We start from the raw sequence: 18,888 nt of genomic DNA, 5'->3' as shown, positions 1-18,888 counted from the left end.
ACGCGCGCGCGAGACACGTTGCCGGATTTAAAATGTTAACTCGCATCTCCGCACTGAGAAAAAAATCTGGTTGCGTTAATTAGAATTCTGGTAGATTCGAGCAGTATGTCTGTTGGAAAATGGACGAACCAGAATTCTTGTAGGAATTATCAGATGAATCTGATTAATTTCTTCCTGTTAAATTTATCAAATTTTCTGGTTAATAATACTAAACTCGTCAGCACCAAGTCGTCTAAAATTTTTTCTATCTAATCTCAAAAGTCTGTTTAATATTTTGAATTCCAACAAGATTATTGGATAAATTCAACCCGCATTATTGAATAAATTATTTTAAGTTCAATTTGTTAGAAATTAAACTGATAAACAGTGATGCAAGAAGAGGATGCAGCTCAAACACACGCAATCAGAGAGCTAGCGTCCTCTTTCTGGCACTACTGCTCGTAAGAGAAAAAAAATATACTTTGGATTTAATGTTAATACTAGTTTTTTATACAGGATGGCCTAGAACGTTCCAGCCAGACTTTGAGATCTTATAGGAAATTTAATTTTGCAAAAATTTCGTATAAACATGGGTCGAAAAATGCTTCCTTAAGAAGAGTTATCGCTCAAAAATCTCTGATAAACGAAGAGCAAAAGGTGAAAAGAAAATGAAATAAAAAGAAAATGAAACTAAATAAATTTCTTGAAAAACATCTTTATTCATTTTCTACTATTACGTGCTATTACTAAAATATTAGTTTAAAAAAAATTATTTTATTTTCATAGAAGAAAAAGATTTTTATTTTTTATTTTTATCGTTTTTTTCAAGAAATTTATTTAATTTCATTTTCTTTTTATTTCATTTTCTTTTCACCTTTTATTCTTCCTTCATCAAAGGTTTTTGAGCGATAACTTCTTAAGAAAGCATTTTTCGAACCCATTTATAGGAAATTTTTGGTTCAGAATTAAATTTCCTATAAGATTTCAAAGTCTGGCTGGAACGTTCGGGGCCTGTATACATTTCATGACAAATATTGAATACAAGTTAAGTTAAGAAGCAAGCAAAGAAATTAATGTAACATGAAATTTGATAGATCCAACCAGAAAATACTAACCAAATCCTTATAGTAAAATCTATTAAACGTTCTAGTTGTAAAAAATCGAGTCTTATCATGATAACTAGAAATTCTTGTTTGATTTAACCAAAATGCTTTCAATCATATACGTCTTGTTGATAAAATGAAACGATTTTTCTCAGTGCGTGCGTTTATTAATTGATAAAGCATTTAATGAAATAAATTAAGAAATGAGATATATATCTCTGTGAGACTCGATAATAAACGTAGCCTTATAACCAGAAGTATTGAATTATTTTGTAATCTAGCAAATAAAATTCGTCCAACATGCGCGACAAGTGAATTTAAAATGTTAATTCGCATCTCCGGTTATTAATTGACGAAGCGTTTAATAAAATAAATTGAGAAACGGTATACATCCATAAGAATTAATAACGAATAACGAAAGCCTTATAACAAGAGATATCGAATTATTTTGTAATTTAAGTAAAATTAAACGCGACGTGTGAATCTCGTGTAGCGATACTCGCTGTCGTCGATAATATATTTATAACGCATCCAGAAAGAGAGAGAGAGAGAGAGAGAGAGAGAGAACGAGGTGCTAAAATATCGGTGAAATATTGGATCTGAGGAAAAATCCGATTCCGATATTAATGGTATTCTTAAGCATTGCGTGTACATTTCGTCGATACCCTTCGATGCTATTTATCCCACGCTCATCTTCATGTACTGGTGCTCTTTACGAGCAGTCGATCATAAATTTTTCGGAGCGCGTCGTGAATGCCACTGGTGAAGGGCCATTCCAGCAGCCTGAAGGGCCTATAACGATCGAGTTACTCTCAAGTAACTGCAACGCATTACGATTCGCCGGCTCTCATCAAATTGAAGAAGATGCGCGCGAATTGCAAATGAACGCGACGACAATGGAACGGGAATTAAGTAACGAGCCTTCCGCTGTTTCACCGGTTGCGTTAACCATCGAGTAAGAGGTAAACGAGGACTCGAGGGCAATACCTTATTTAGTCAAGAAAGAGTCAATGGAGACGGGACCATCGCGGTGTGTAAATCAATTCTCCCTCATCTCCCTAGAACGTTACGTGGATAAAGTTGAGAAATAGGTTTGAGTAGAACATCTCTAAGAGATAGGTCCATCCCCTTCGACGTAAAATTTTTCTCAGGATACCCGAGCGAATTTTCCCTCTCCCGTTCTCTTACCGCCGAAAGATAAAACGAAAGTCGACTCCAAGTGGCGAGGGGAGCTACTAGTACGGCGCAGTTTTTTAAGGAGATGAATAAATGAGTACGACGACCTCGCAAAGTAACTCCGGACAAGGGTTCCTCCCCCGAACCGGTCGCCTACAGGCGATTTCGGTCGCCGTTTCTTCTTGCCTAGGGTTGCACGAGATACCAAGATTATCATGTCTTGATATTGTCTTGTCTTGGCTTGAATTTCAAGACAAGATCAAGACAAGATTTTTAATTAGTTATCGAGACAATACCAAGACTAAAACTGTCAAGATTATTAGTCTTGTCAAGATTATTGGTTCTCAAAGAAAGTAAAATATTTATATTTGTAAATGAAAAAAAATCACTATATACGAATTTAAAAAAATTTTATTCAATAAAAATATTTATATTAATAAATTTAAAAACATTTAATATTAATACAATATAACATTTTTATAAATTAGAAATTAAACTCGCAAATTTTAGACATTAAAGAGCATTTCACCCAGAAATTGAAGCACATTAGTGCCTTTAAAGATTTACTTTGTAATCCGGTTCTATTTTTTGACATAGTCAGAGTTTTCCTATTGAGAAAAGTCTTTCTACTGGCACGAACGAGGCAGTTGAACTTAAAATGTCTCGAGCCATTTTTGACAATGTGGGATATGAACTTGATTTTTTTACCACTCCAAAATATTTATATCTGCACACATTCCCTTGGAGCCTGTAAATAGTTATTAATTTCCATTTTCCAAAAACAGTAAATGTTTTTAGTTAGTAATTTCCATTTTTCAAAAACAGTAAATGTTTTTTTATTAAATAGACGCATTTATATCGATTACATAGTAATAATTAAAATTAAAATATAATACAGTAGTAATAATTATTTCAAATTATATCACAAAAATTATGTTAAATATTATTTAAATAATTTTTTAATAATTAGATAAAAAATTGTTAATAAAATCGAGACAAGGCAATACAAGACGAGATTTTTGCTACCAATATTCACTCAAGACCAAGACCAAGAGATATTTAAATTTTTGAAAATTTTCTACATCAATACAATATTTTTACGAATATTGTCTTGTATGGGTTTTGTGCAACCCTATTCTTGCCTGCCATGACATGGAATATTTCACAACGAACCCCGTTAAAGAGGCAGCTCTTGACATTCTTCCCGGACGAACCTCGTGTATAATTCGTTAAAAACGAACGGTGCTGCTTCGCGCATTAAACTTCCCTCCCCTTGACCGGAAGCGAAACGGAAGTGTGCACAAGTGACCCTCCTTCATCTCGCTCGTAATTTTGCTCGTAACCTTCCCTTCCCTTCGTTCTCCCTTTTCCGCGATCAGGCCAGACATATTCGCAAAATCGATATCGCAGGAAGCCAACATAGACACGTTCGTTCCAACAGTTAAACCAGTTCTTACCGGGGTAATGTTGGTCGGTTCGTCCATTCAACAGGCTGAGGAGAGCCCTGGGCTAGTCCCGCGCCAGCGGCTTTGGTTCATTGATTTTTACTGGCTTTTCTTCGGGATGAGGCGCACGCGAGGAAAACGACCGTGTGTTCTGCTCCTTGTGTAACGCAATCATATATTCCGCTCACCTCCGGCAAAAGTAAGACACGGAGAAAAAAAGTGGTCCGAGAAAAATAGATTAGATTGACTTGATTAAATTTTCGACGCGGGTATAAAATTTAGTTTTATTCGAATTTTTCGTTCGACGACAGCGAGGATGAATGGACGCATTTATTTTTTAATCTACATGTGTTGTAAGTTTAAATATTTTAGCTCTAGAATACAATGCAATTGGGTCTTATTTTTATTCCGTGTTTCTCTTTTCAGGGGAAACAAAGGAAATATGTATATATATATATATTTTTTCTGTTTTCTATTTTTATAATTTCCACTCAATCAATCACTTTTCGATGCACGGTTAACCGCCGAATGTCAAACTGTCAATACGAAATTCATCACCCAGTCGAATTTGCACACACGATTCACACGCTTCGCAATCAATCAATATTGCAAAAAAGACGATAATGATACTTAAAATATTTCAGTCTCATTTTTTTACCGTTTAAGTGCGACAAATTCGCGAAAAATCTATTTTTATATTTCTCACGTAATTTCAAATTTCGAATCCAAGCCAATCCGAGCTTTAGCGAGGTGAAATGTGTGTTTAAAATATTGTAATTTTTTTTTTAAATACGAGGCAATTTAATAAATAAAATAACAAGATATGTTATATGTGCGTACAATTGTTAATATTAGCTTATTTATTGAATTAATGGAATCGACTAGATTGAATAACAAAAATGTCGAAAGAGTAAAAATAGAGTAAATGCATAATTTATAATTTTTATTCTACAACTTTGCACTTAAAGTGGACTGCATAATTTATGAGCCTAATTTGTGCTCCAAATTTTAGCAAAAATTTAAAATTTATTAAAAGAAATATTATACATACATTATTCAGCTAATGAAACTAATGTTAGATAGAACATAAATTATATCACAATTTTTAGAAGATTAATCAAAAGTTGACGAATTAGAGAGAGCATACATGGATTATTATAATAGAGGACATTACGTTCCACGTAATGTTCTCTATTATAATAATCTAGTAAATCATTCACCATTTGACATAATTTATAAATAATACAGAGAAGCTGCGTGTGTGTGTAACCGCAATTAGATAGAGGTATTACGAGATTATTATATATGTACATAAAACAAATCTCCGCAGGGAAGAAAAATTTCAATTAGAAATCATTGTAACGATCATTCCGACTTAAATTTCACGGAAAATGGGCTAATTCCACGCTTAATTCCATTTTCAATAGCTCGATGTAAGCTCTCGACATATTTCATGGAAAATTGAAAAATATAAAGATACAGGATTTAATCGAAAAGAGATAGAGATAGATGGATGGGGGAAGAGAGAGAGGGAGAGGGAGAGGATTCGGAGCAAGAATATAAAGTAAGTACATAATCGGCAAGATTTAGCTTAAATATGGAATGGTGTGTCTAAGGCGATTTTACAAATTACGGATTTACACCTCTTCGGAAGTCTTCAATTTGCCCACCGGCGGATTTTCGCCAAAAATCACGGTGTATGTATTGGCTCACACCTGCCCGGTGCGTGGGATCGTGAAACAGGAATCTGCAGCGTAGAGCGGGGGGAGAGGGGGGGCAGCTGGATGAAGATAGCGCACGCAAGCGCGCGAGCGAAGGGGGTTAAATAAATAAGCTCGCCGACCTCTTCTCTCGTGATCCGGTTGAGAATGGCCCTCGGCCAGTCCCCCGGCTTCAGCGGCGGTTTCTGCCCATTGATTTTTGTCCGTTTTCCGTCCGCGCGTTGGGCGAAACGACACGCCATTACACCACCATGGCAATTACGCGACTACGTTAAGCATTTATTACGTCGGCTTTATTATCATAGCCAGCCAGAGCTTTTGCTTTGCGCTCGTATAGCCCACGTGTAACGAGCGCAATCCGCCAGTGGTAGAGTGGACCATTATAAATTCATACTTCCAATATTGTCATAACCGTGCCAGATTTTATTCCGAGGCTAAATCATTCATTTGCGGAGCAGAAATGTTGGCGTCCTTTCCGGGATGTACCCAGACCATCGTTTCCCGCGTAAACCTAGAGTTCTCGGTCTCCTTCACGGCTTGTTGATCTACTTTGTTTGCATCGGATCATCTTTCCGGCCAACGTTTCAAAGCGTTCGAGACTCGCGATATATAGTTGAACGTATTATGGCGATGAATGTAGAAGCAAATCTAGAGACGGACGTCGCGTTTTATTTAGAGACGGAATCGTTAAAATAGAATCAGCTGATATGGAATTCTAGGTCTTGGTCTGGCTATTAAAAGTGATGAAGCGATTACTTGGTCTTTACAATAATTTCCTCGGGCGTACCCAAAGTTTTATTCAACTTTTGCCTTCAAGACACGAGCAATGCTATTTTGCAATACTGTACTGAGAAAAAAAATCTGGTTGCGTTAATTACTGGTAGATTCAACCAGTAGGTCTGTTGGAAAACGGACGAACCAGAATTCTTGTATTAATAGGAATTACTAGATGAATCTGATTCATTTCTTCCTGTTAAATTTACCAAATTTTCTGGTTAATATTAAACTCGCCAGCACCAAGTCGTCTAAAATTTTTTCCATTTAATTTCAAAAGTCTGTTTAATATTTTGAATTCCAACAAGATTATTGGATAAATTTAATCCAGATTATTGAATAAATTATTTTAAATTCAGTTTGTTAGAAATTAAACTGATAAATAGTGATGCAAGAAGAGGATGCAGCTCAAACACACACAATCAGAGAGCTAGCGTCCTCTTTCTGGACTAATGCTCGTAAGAGAAAAATAATATACTTTGGATTTAATGTTAGTACTAGTTCTTTATATACATTTCATGACAAATATTGAATACGAATCAAGTTAAGAAGCAAGCAAAGAAATTAATGTAACAAGAAATTTTATAGATCCAACCAGAAAATACTAATCAAATCCTTATAGTAAAATCTATTAAACATTCTAGTTATAAAATAATTCTAGTTATAAAAGCTAATTCTAGCTATAAAATATCTAGTTATAAAATAATTCTAGTTATAAAATATCGAGTCTTATCATGATAACTAGAAATTCTTGTTTGATCAAAATGCCTTCAATCATATATGTTTTGTTAGTACAATCAAATGATTTTTCTCATTGCGTGCACTGAGAAAAAATCTGATTGCATTAATTAGAATTCTGGTAGATTCAACCAGTATGTTTGTTGGAAAATGGACGAATCAGAATTCTTCTAGGAATTACCAGAAGATTCTGATTAATTTCTTCCTGTTAAATTTATCAAATTGTCTGGTTAATAATATTAAACTCGCCAGCACCAAATAGTCCAAAATTTTTTCCATCTAATTTCAAAAGTCTGTTTAATATTTTGAATTCCAACAAGATTATTGGATAAATTTAATCCAGATTATTGAATAAATTATTTTAAATTCAGTTTGTTAGAAATTAAACTGATAAACAGTGATGCAAGAAGAGGATGCAGCTCAAACACACACAATCAGAGAGCTAGCGTCCTCTTTCTGGCACTACTGCTCGTAAGAGAAAAATAATATACTTTGGATTTAATGTTAATACTAATTCTTTATATACATTTCATGGCAAATATTGAATACGAGTCAAGTTAAGAAGCAAGCAAAGAAATTAATGTAACAAGAAATTTGATAGATCCAACCAGAAAATACTAATCAAATCCTTATGGTAAAATCTATTAAACGTTCTAGTTAAAAGGTAAAAAGGTAAAAAATCGAGTTCTAGTTAAAAGGTAAAAAATCGAGTCTTATCATGATAACTAGAAATTCTTGTTTGATTTATCCAAACTGCTTTCAATCATATACTTGTCTTGTTGTTATAATTAAACGATTTTTCTCAGTGTAGGTCTTAGTCTGAGTAAAAGTGATGACGCGATTACTTTGTCTTTACAATAATTTCCTCGGGCGTACCCAAAGTTTTACTCAACTTTTGTCTTCAAGACGCGAGCAATGCTATTTTGCAATACTGTAAATAAAAATTTCAGAAATGACGGCTTATTTTATCTCGCGCAACTGCATCCTATTGTTTGACGTTTCTTAATGTAGTATATAATGGCAATCCTGCGCTCTCCTCTTAGCTATTTCATTTCTTATGCACAAACAAAATGTAACGAATTCTGTCGAGGAAAATGGAAATTCCAGAAGTTTCCGTCTTTCTATTCCTGCAGGGCAACGCCGGGATTTGCCAGGAACTGTGTTTTCGGCACTCTAGTTTTATGAAACTATAACTAGTCTCGACGATAAATCGAAAGTTGTTATGTAAAACGATTTTAGAAAAAAAAAAAAAAAAAACAAAAAAATATCGGAGAAACGTTTTTCGAATATCATAGAAATATTATACGAAAGTTTCGCGTTTTGCAAAAATATTCCCGCTACGTGCGCGAGAGGAACCAGTTTTAGAAATCACTTGCGCGTTGCATAACCGGCCCCGTAAACGAAACGGTGTGTTGCGCAAGAATGAATTAAATGAATAAAATTAAAAAAGCGAGAAAAAGGAAGAGGAGAAGCGCGAATTATGCGCGTATTGCCGGATGTCGGACGCATAAAACTTTGCATTTAAAAATTAATTCGCCGGAAACTACCGGTTGGCGTAGGTGTAGGTAATTTTTGCGCGACACGGTCCGCGTTAAATCCGTTACAAATACTCGGTAAAAGTTGCAATCACTTTGCAGGGGGGGGGGAGGAGGGGGGCGAATAATATGTAAATTTACATTACCCTATATCTATGAAGCAAATAACACACCTTCCCGATGGCGATGACGGTGGCCGGATGGCGAAAGCGTAGAGGAATTTTCAATGCTAATTTTCAACGTAGCTGCCTGTTTCGCGGTCGTTGCCACGTCGACAAAACCGTACTCCGGGACAACATTGTGCAAATGCAGGTGATCCTCCCCTCCCCCCCTCCCTCCCTCCGTCCCTCGGCACTCCACCCCTCGTCTCGACGTTCGATTAAGAAGCAAAACAACGCCCGAATATTGGCTTTGTATTCCTGATTAACGCTCCGAGCTCCCTCTCATCCCTCCCCCACCCATCGTGTATTAATACACGCGTCGAGTCCGGGTCGGGAACGTCGATCGGGAAAACCTCCAATTTTTGTTTCACTGATATTAGCAATTTTAACATGGCTGACTGATTTTGAAGAGAGAGAGAGAGAGAGAGAGAGAGAGAGAGAGAGAGAGAGAGAGAGAGAGAGAGAGAGAGAAAGAGAGAACGAAAGGGAGAGACGGAGAGAGAGTAAGCCGCAAAGCAGATTACCCCGGGGCCAGAATCTTTTTACTTTTCTTCTCCCTTTTTAACCCTCATCCTTCTCTCCTTTCTCTTTCCCCTCTTTTTTTTTTTTTTTTAATTTGTACGCCGCCGTGTAACATTGTAGTTCATGTAGACGCGCCTTGTTCCTTGCGGCGGAAAATCTTTCAAGGAAAACCGAGACGGCGCCGAGAGAGGCGAGGACTAAAATTAGCGGAAGAAAATCATGAACGTTTCGCTTAAGCGCGACCGACAATACGTTTGGAGGGAAAAGAGGAAAGGAGAAAAAAAGAGAGAGAGAAAAAAAAACGAGCTAAGAGAGCTTATTCGACGTCTTTCGAAAAGCACGCGACCGAAAGGAATCAGATTTTCGATCGCCGTTGGAGTTTTATGAAGAAAAGGGGGATGCGTACGTGAAAAATATGAACGTTAAAATAGGAGGAATAGAAGGAGAGAGAAAAAGACTCCCCTCACGCGCGGCATTACGTCAATCGGATTATTATCGCGATAAAAACAAAACTCCTTTCGCAGGCAGTTTCCGTTCGATGTGGCCGTTTGTCCGTAAAGCGCCGTGATATAAAAATATTTCAAGCAACACCGTACTGAATTAAATCGACTGTAAGTAATTATACTGCCGGGGATAGCTAGAACGCAATTCTCCGCAAGAGAGGCGGGTATTATTTCGCTGATAAGACCACTTTATTTTTCATGGCAGTTCCCCGCTCTTATTTTGTACACTCGTTCGACGGATCATTTTTTTTTCTATCCATAATTATTTCCTCATCGTCGACGTCTTTCTCCGTATGCGTAAATTTAACCCCTTTCACTCCTGATTTTGTATTTTTGGAAATTTATAATTCTATGGGTTAGGTATTGAAAAAAAAAGGTTCAACAAGTACAAGACGAACCAAATTTATTCAATTATATCACCGGGACGTGTACAGGGTAGGCCATTTTAATCTACGCACTGAAATATCTCAAAATCCATAAGTTTAAGATAAAAATGTTTCAGACGAAAGTTGTATGGATTGAAGGGGGACATAAGAAGATGCCATTAGTTTAATCTTAAAGAGTCACCTGAAAATCACGTAAAGGTCATCTCCAACTTTTTAAACGGCACACCCTACATACTTTTATATATTCTTGTAGCTTGTCTCAAGAGCTTTCCAAAACACTATAATAAAGTATTTTTTAATTGAGTACTTTCCGAGTTATGAGACTTGAAATCATTTTTCAATTTTACATAAAATATTTAGTAAAATATTCATTTTTTTATTATCTTGCCTTAATTCTTTTACAAAATAATGAGAGGAATCGATTGCTGTAAAGAAAACACACGGTTGTTTTTAAGAAAAAATATGTAATTGTTAATTGCAAATTACATATTTTTTCTTCGAAACAATTATGTGTTTTCTTTACACCAATTGATTCCTCTCATTATTTTCTACATAAAAGTATTAAGGTAAGATAATCGAAAAATGAATATTTTACTAGATATTTTACGATTTATGTAAAATTAAGATATTACTTTAAGCCTCATAATTCGAAAAGTGCTCAATGAAAAAATACTTTATTATAGTGTTTTGGAAAGCTCTTGAGGCAGGTTACAAGAATATGCAAAAGTATATAGGGCGTCCCATTTAAAAAATTGGAGGAGACTTTCACGTGACCTTCAGGTGACTCTTCAAGGTCAAACTAATGGCACCACCTTATATCCCCCTTCAAGCCATACAACTTTTGTCTGAAACGTTTTCGTCTTAAACTTATGGATTTTGAGATATTTCAGTGCGCAGATTGAAATGGCCTACCCTGTGTGTCCCCACAGGGGTGAAGGGTTTAATCGAAACGAGAAGGATTCTGAGAAAATAACACTGGTAAAAATCTTGACCCATTTGAATGGACAGAGAGCAAGATTTCCAAACGAGTCTCCTCGAAGGGAAGGTTGATATGTGAAATGCATGTCGTCCTAAAAGAATATTCCTTTCACGGGGGAGGAAGCGTAGAATTTTCCGTAGCGAGAGGAAGGCTCCTCCAGCGAAGGAGGTCACGTCATTACTGTTATCAGGGGCTGCGGTGAGGCAGCCGTCTATCAAATTTACGCATCCGTCCCTACCTCGGCTGTGTTCCGCTATTACGGCAAACGATGTATTCAAAGGACCTAAACGAGTTACATCTCCGGCCTTCGCGATATTCGAAACATTTCGCGGTGCACGTGGTTCATTAAATAGAGTATCTCTAGTCTGCCATCACGTGGTATGGTTTACCGCGAGACGGAGCAGGGTGAAGCAACCGGGGTTAAAGTTAAAGGGAGACCGGGATCAAGAATAGCATTCGCGACACAGGGGGAAAAAAGGGAGAGAGAGAGAGAGAGAGAATATTCGCAGCGTTCGTGCAAACGCACCAGCGCCTAGAGCGCTATAACGCTTTTCTAGGGTAGGCGGAATGGTGGTGGCGGTGCTGTGTCGAACGAGGGATGGTCGGAGGGACGGAAGGGGTAATAGGAGACCGGGTGAAAGGTGGGGTTGCCGCTCGATACCACTGCGGCACGGCCAAAGTCGAAGCTATACCACGAATCCCTCTCTCTCTCTCCCTCTCTCTCTCTCTCTCTCTCTCTCTTTCTCGCTCTCCCCCTCGCTTCCACCCTCTCGCTCGCTCCTACATAACCCTGTTACACCCGCCCGCCTTGCTTCCACCCTCGTCTCCTGGTACGTGCGCACTATAGCAAACGGCCTACAGCCTTTGCCCGGTATCTATCCCCGAAATCTACCCGAGAGCGACCCTCTAACTCCGTCGTCTCTCCTCATCCAACCTGTGTATCCCTCAGGATCCCTCGAGGGGGGGGGGGAATCTACTGACTGCGCGGCTCTTTAAACAACGAGACACCTTTCCCTCGACTACGTCTCAATTCTCGCCCGGAAGAAGACTCCTCTTCTCCCTATGATCCCTCGTCGTTTTTCCAGGCTAGTTGGGTTGCGCGCGCGTGATCGGCCGGTTCTCTCTCTCTCTCTCTCTATCTCGACCTACCTGTTTTCTCACCCCTGTCTCGTCATCCGACGCCTACGTTCCTCCCTCGCTCTCTCGCGATTTCCGCACCCTGACCTTTCTACCTCCAACCATCGGCGAGATCGATCTCTCCTAGACCTATAAAAGAACGGCTCCATTAAGAAGAATCCCGCCACTTGCCATATTTGTGTAGGATAAATTTATGCGGGTAAAACGAGAGGCGTGAAATGCGTCGCATAATTGATCCACGGATTATTTTAGATGGATAATTTCTGTCAGCTAATATCCTTGCACACGACCACACCTACGAGTAACCTTTTCCTTGGTGATGAAACAATTTTCCTAAGAGCTACGAGAGATATTATAAGTATCAATTTATTTAATTAAATTGCTTTTACCTTCTGTCAGGTAACCCCAGTATTATGGATAAATTTTAATTTAGTCCCTAAAAATAGCCTCTTTTATAGAAACGGTATGTGCTACATTATATTATATTTTTGAATTATATATTTGCACGCCATTGCAGAAGTAGAAGAGGATAAATTTAATTGAAAATGTCAAACTTCTTGTGGCACATTATTAAATTTTGCGCTTAAATTAGGTTTAGGTTTCGCGTCAACTGTTAAAAATAAACTCCAGTGAATTTTTTACAAATATTTTTCGCGGTTCAATCTTGTAGATAAAAAATTAATTTATGTATGACATACATATATTATTTCGGCTTATCCTGTGATCGATTTAATTGATCGATTGATAAAAAAAATTTCGTTGAGAAATGAGAGAGATTTGCCACTGAGAAAAATCGTTTGATTGTACCAACAAGACGTATATGATTGAAAGCATTTTGGTTGAATCAAATAAGAATTTCTAGTTATCATAAATTATAAAACTCGATTTTTTACAACTAGAACGTTTAATAGATTTTACTATAAGGATTTGGTTAGTATTTTCCGGTTGGATCTATAAAATTTCTTGTTACATTAATTTTTGTGCTTGCTTCTTAACTTAACTCGTATTCAATATTTGTCATGAAATGTATACAGGGTGGCCCCGAACGTTCCAGCCAGACTTTGAGATCTTATAAGAAATTTAATTCTGAACAAAATATTTCTTATAAACATGGGTTCGAAAAATGCTTCCTTAAAAAGTTATCGCTCAAAAACCTCTGATGAAGGAAGAACAAAAGGTGAAAAGAAAATGAAATAAAAAAAAATGAAACTAAATAAATTTCTTGAAAAAAACGATAAAAATAAAAAATAAAAATCTTTTTCTTTTATGAAAATAAAATAATTTTTTTTTTAACTAATATTTAATAATAGCACGTAATAGTAGAAAATAAAGATATTTTTCAAGAAATTGATAGTTTTTTTCTTTTTATTTTGTTTTCACCTTTTGCTCGTTCATCAGAGCGAACTTTTTAAGGAAGCATTTTTCGAGTCATATTTATAGGAAATTTTTGGTTCAGAATTAAATTTTCTATAAGATCTCAAAGTCTTGCTGGAACGTTCGGGGCCACCCTGTATAAAGAATTAGTATTAACGTTAAATCCAAAGTATATTTTTTTTCTCTTACAAGCAGTAGTGCCAGAAAGAGGACGTTAGCTCTCTGATTGTGTGTGTTTGAGCTGCATCCTCTTCTTGCATCACTGTTTATCAGTTTAATTTCTATCAAACTGAATTTAAAATAATTTATTCAATAATCTGGATTGAATTATCCAATAATCTTGTTGGAATTCAGAATATTAAACTAGACTTTTGAGATTAGATGAAAAAAATTTTAGACGACTTGGTGCTAGTGAGTTTAGTATTATTAATCAGAAAATTTGATAAATTTAACAGGAAGAAATGAATCAGATTCATCTGGTAATTCCTACAAGAATTCTGCTTCGTCCATTTTCCAACAGACATACTAGTTGAATCTACCAGAATTCTAATTAATGCAATCAGATTTTTTTCTCAGCGTGTAAAACACCGGGAGGATGCAACTTTTAGAACGACCTGTATACGCAATCATCTTGATCGGTCTCGTTCCGGAATGTATGCTACTCTCGGATCGAATCTCCCGATGCAAATTAAGTATAGTCTCTATGGTGTTACCGTATTAAATTGAATATGTTAAGCACGGCGGCAGCTGTGTATCAAAGTCCCATGGCGAAGTACGTCGCGCCGCAATATTTGGCCCTCAGGGTAGCGAGCGCTGTTTTCTTACACGAGGCGGGAAATGCCACGATCGTATACATGCTGCACCTTATTTCTATTACACGATGGAAAATATAAAATATGGGGAGCACCTACGTTGAATCATCTTAAGACCATTTGGACAAATATGAGTACAATGTTGAATTAATGTTGATAGAAAAGTACACTTTGCAGTTTTACATAAAGTACATATAAATAGCGTTGCGTCAGAGGAGCAAATTACAAGACATGATGCAAGAAGAAATTGTCGACGATGCACCTTTGATCTCGTGATCTACTCTAGTTGGACAGATTTAGTAACAGAAATCTCGATCCATTTTGAAATTAAGTTAAGAGCCTGCAAATTCATAAACGCGAGCACACAACTTGCCAGCTCTTGACGTTCTAAAGCAGCTGGATGTAGATTTGAAAATCATTTGAATACAAAGTGGTGAAATACATTCCGAAGGGGGTAAATCGGCTCTCTCGTCTCTGATTGGCTTAGCTTAGGATTAATTCCTCGATATTTTTAAATTACATCGAATACAAATTCATTTGCTACTCGAGTTGGCGGGTTAAATTGACTGTGCTAAGCACGCCCCAGCTGTAACGTACAAATCCCTAACAGAGTATAATAACCGACGATATTTAACCCCTCGAGGTACGCCGAGTCTTGCATTCTTACACGAAGTACTAAACGCGATGCTTACAAAGCTCTAGATTATAATCCGAGATTTGCATGGAAAACTTCATGATCGTGCGAAAAAAGTATGTAAATTAATACACTTTGAGAGAAGGAGAAGAGGACAAAGTGCAAGAACCTGATATAATCCGGCGCAATTAACCAGCGACAGAACTTTTTCCTTATCTATTAACGTCATGCATAAATGTCTCTATTACCGCAAGCATGTCGCCCTGTCGAGCTTGCGTAGAACAATTGAGTCTTGCATTGTCGCGACAACGATGGGCAATATTCATTAATATAATATGGAGAAAACTCGATATCAGATATGACGGAAGAAGCGATAAATAGTAGGGTTGCACGAGATACCAAGATTAGTCTTGATATTGTCTTGTCTTGTCTTGAATTTCAAGACAAGATCAAGACAAGAATTTTAATTACTTATCAAGACAATACCAAGACTAAGACTGTCAAGATTATTAGTCTTGTTAAGATTATTGGTTTCCAAAGAAACTAAAATATTTATATTTGTAAATGAAAAAAATCACTATATACGAATTTAAAAAAATTTTATTCAATGAAAACATTTATATTGATAAATTTAAAAACATTTAATATTAATACAATATAACATTTTTTTAAAATTAGAAATTAAACTCGCAAATTTTAGACATTAAAGAGCATTTCACCCAGGAATTGGTGCACATTAGTGCCTTTAAAGATTTACTTTGTAATCTGGTTCTATTTTTTGACATAGTCAGAGTTCCTATTGAGAAAAGTCTTTCTACTGGCACGGACGAGGCAGTTGAACTTAAAATGTCTCGAGCCATTTTTGACAATATGGGACAAATATGAATCTGATTTTTTTATCACTCCAAAATATTTATATCTGCACATTCCCTTGGAGCCTGTAAATAATTATTAATTTCTGTTTTTCCATGAAATAGTAAATGTTTTTTATGTAAATAGACGGCATTTATATCGATTACATAGTAATAATTATAATTAAAATATAATACAATAGTAATAATTATTTCAAATTATATTACAAAAATTATGTTAAATATTAATTAAATAATTGTTTAATATTAGATAAAAAATTATTAATACAATCGTAACAAGACAATACAAGACGAGATTTTTGCTACCAATATTCATTCAAGACCAAAACAAAATTTAAGTTTTTAAAAATTTTCAATACCAATATTTTTACGAATATTGTCTTGTCTTGGGTCTTGTGCAACTCTAATAAATAGACGAAGAAATGAATTTAAAACGAGATTTAATAGAACGAAGGAAAGCGAGAAAAAAAGGAACAATTCTTTTAATAAGGTACAAGCAGAAGCGAATTTTGCAGCGTCTCTAGGCGCTTTTATTTTTGCAAACAAGCGCGTTTCTAAATATTATATAGAACTGCTTTTCTGTGTAACGTTAAAGCTGTATCAAAATTATATTGTGATTTTCGCGTTTCTGAACCACAAAATTTCCACTGAATTATATAAACGTGGAACATTATAACCAGGAGCGTAACTAGGTGAGCGCGTACACGATGCAATCAGCGTTTAAGTGCACTCTTCCTCTCTCCCTCTCTCCTTTTTTGCTCTTAAACATATGTCTGTGTCAAAATATGAGCGCGGTACAGGTTTAGTAAGTATAAAAAAAAAGAATTAGGTTTTTATGATATATTTCTAAATCAAATAAATTCTAGATAAATTAATGAATAAACTCAAAATTGATTAAACATCTAACCAAATATATATAAATTTTTGGATATTTTTCAAAGATTATTTGGAATCATTATATTGACATTTTAACGATTTTAATGACTTTAAACAGCTAAAAAAATTTGTCCGATATTTTTTAAAGATTATTTAAAATCATTGTATTGACATTTCACTTTAATGATTCTAAACAGCTCAGACACGTTCTTACGCTTACCTAGAGAATGCAGTGCTGCTTGAGCTGCAGGGCATAGTTCATCGATTAATCGTAAGCTCGAATTTCTTTCTTAACGTCGTTACAACATCGTATCGCGTAGCAATATTTATGCCAACAAGAACTCGCAGGCGCGATACAAGAATCCGATACCGGTTAATATTTCTTTCATAAATCGCGTAAATGTCGGGGAGATCTTAAACAACGTGAAAACATGACAGAGGTGATGGACAGATCGGATGGAACAAAATATGTGGTGGATATAATATTCACAGAATAAATAAGAGGAAATAATAAAGTGCTTCCATGTTGAATAAAGAGAGATTAATAGTTTTTAGCGGCGGAAAATTGCGAGGCATTACGGTAACCGTGTTTCTTATAAACAATACGAGTAAATATGCGAAGGAAGATGAGAGGAGGAACTGGAAAAATATATCGCCTTTAATATTATTACCTATTTTTTCCCAATTTATTATACAGTTTTTAGCAGACACCGAATACTTTCTATCCGAAAAAAGCTCAGCAATTTTTTCACATGTGCAAGTGATATGGGATAAATAATATGGAATTTATTGAAAAAATGATTTAACATCGAAATAAATGAAATAACATCCAAAATAAGTTTCGTTTTGTTCATTATCGAGTTTTTATTTCACCGACCACCCGAAAATATCAATGAAAAATCCTGATGTATCAAAGTTTGGCGAGTTAAAAATAAAAAAAAAATAACGCGATGGCCGAAAATTTAGGACATTACTCGAATGGCAGGCACTTCTTTTCGAAAATATCGCTCATCTTGCGATAATATGAAATGATATTTGAGCATGATACAAGGCTGCGTGGATTACGCGACGCATTATTCAACTTGCAGCCACTTACGAAAGCGGTTTAAGCATCGATCGTCATCGATAAATTCACTATGAGCAATTAATATCTCGCGATTTCCCGTATTTCTCGTTAATCCGCGGAAATGAGCCGTCCGTACGACGGTTAGCGACACAAAGCGCGAACATTGGAGCAACTCGCTGCGATGGACAAGAAGGAAAACAATGTTCAACGACCGGGTACGGGAATGGGCGAAAAATAATGGCGCATCCCGTGTTTGATTCCGGCTTCGCTTTTTTTTCCCCACCGTTACGCGAGAAGCGAGTTTTTTCATATTTAAACTTCTGTCATCCGAGATTTTTCAAAATTTTATAATTTACATATAAAATTCAAGGATTTTATTTAGAATTTCCGATACGTGAATTTTACATGCGCGTATTTTATTTTATTTTATTTTATTTCCTTGCGACGGGATTTTATGGCTAATGTTATATTCTCTGTAATCCTCTCAAAAATATGCGAATATCCTAAACGCAGTTAAATCAATATCAGAAGGAATCAAATATGATGCAATCGCACGTGCAGCACGTTGAAGGATTAGATGCCGGGAGGAGAAACCGAGTTTCCATTAACAATTACAATTTTTTTTTTATACGGCAAATTAATCAACAGGTATTACCGTAATAAAGTAATCTAAATAAATTTGCGCTATTATTTAAATGATTTTAATTTCGCGCGTGATACTCTCCCTTTAATTATTCCACATAAAGCGGATCTTACGATTATAAACGTGATATCACGTATTAATTATAATTAAGGTTAAATGATTACGTATTAATTATAATTAAGGTTAAATGATTCCATCAACGATAGATCTCTGACAAATGCGGCTGCGTTGTTCTAAATTTTAAATTCATTTTATATTCTGCTGTCACATTTAAAACCATTTTATGCTTTTACCTGACATATCAAATAAAGAAGATCCATTATATTTTCGAGATAGAGAAGAGATCTTCTATTCTATTTTACAATATTATTGATTCGAAAGAATTAATAAAGTCAATTTATTTTACGACTAAAAGCATGACGAAGAATATTCGTCCAGATTTTTTTCTATTT

General features: G+C 35.8%; 1 protein-coding gene across 3 annotated transcripts in view; it reads left to right on the top strand.

The window, feature by feature from the left end:
• The window catches only part of LOC105254408 (irregular chiasm C-roughest protein), a 192,558-nt gene that overhangs the window by 58,156 nt on the left and 115,514 nt on the right, over window positions 1-18,888 (top strand). The gene's annotated exons all lie outside the window — the stretch shown is intronic.

Source organism: Camponotus floridanus, unplaced genomic scaffold, assembly GCF_003227725.1.
Source record: "Camponotus floridanus strain SB8 unplaced genomic scaffold, Cflo_v7.5 scaffold11, whole genome shotgun sequence".
In the NCBI taxonomy this organism is placed as follows: domain Eukaryota; kingdom Metazoa; phylum Arthropoda; class Insecta; order Hymenoptera; family Formicidae; genus Camponotus; species Camponotus floridanus.
The sequence above is the reverse complement of the archived record's forward strand: the minus strand, read 5'-3'. Positions and strand labels throughout refer to the sequence as shown.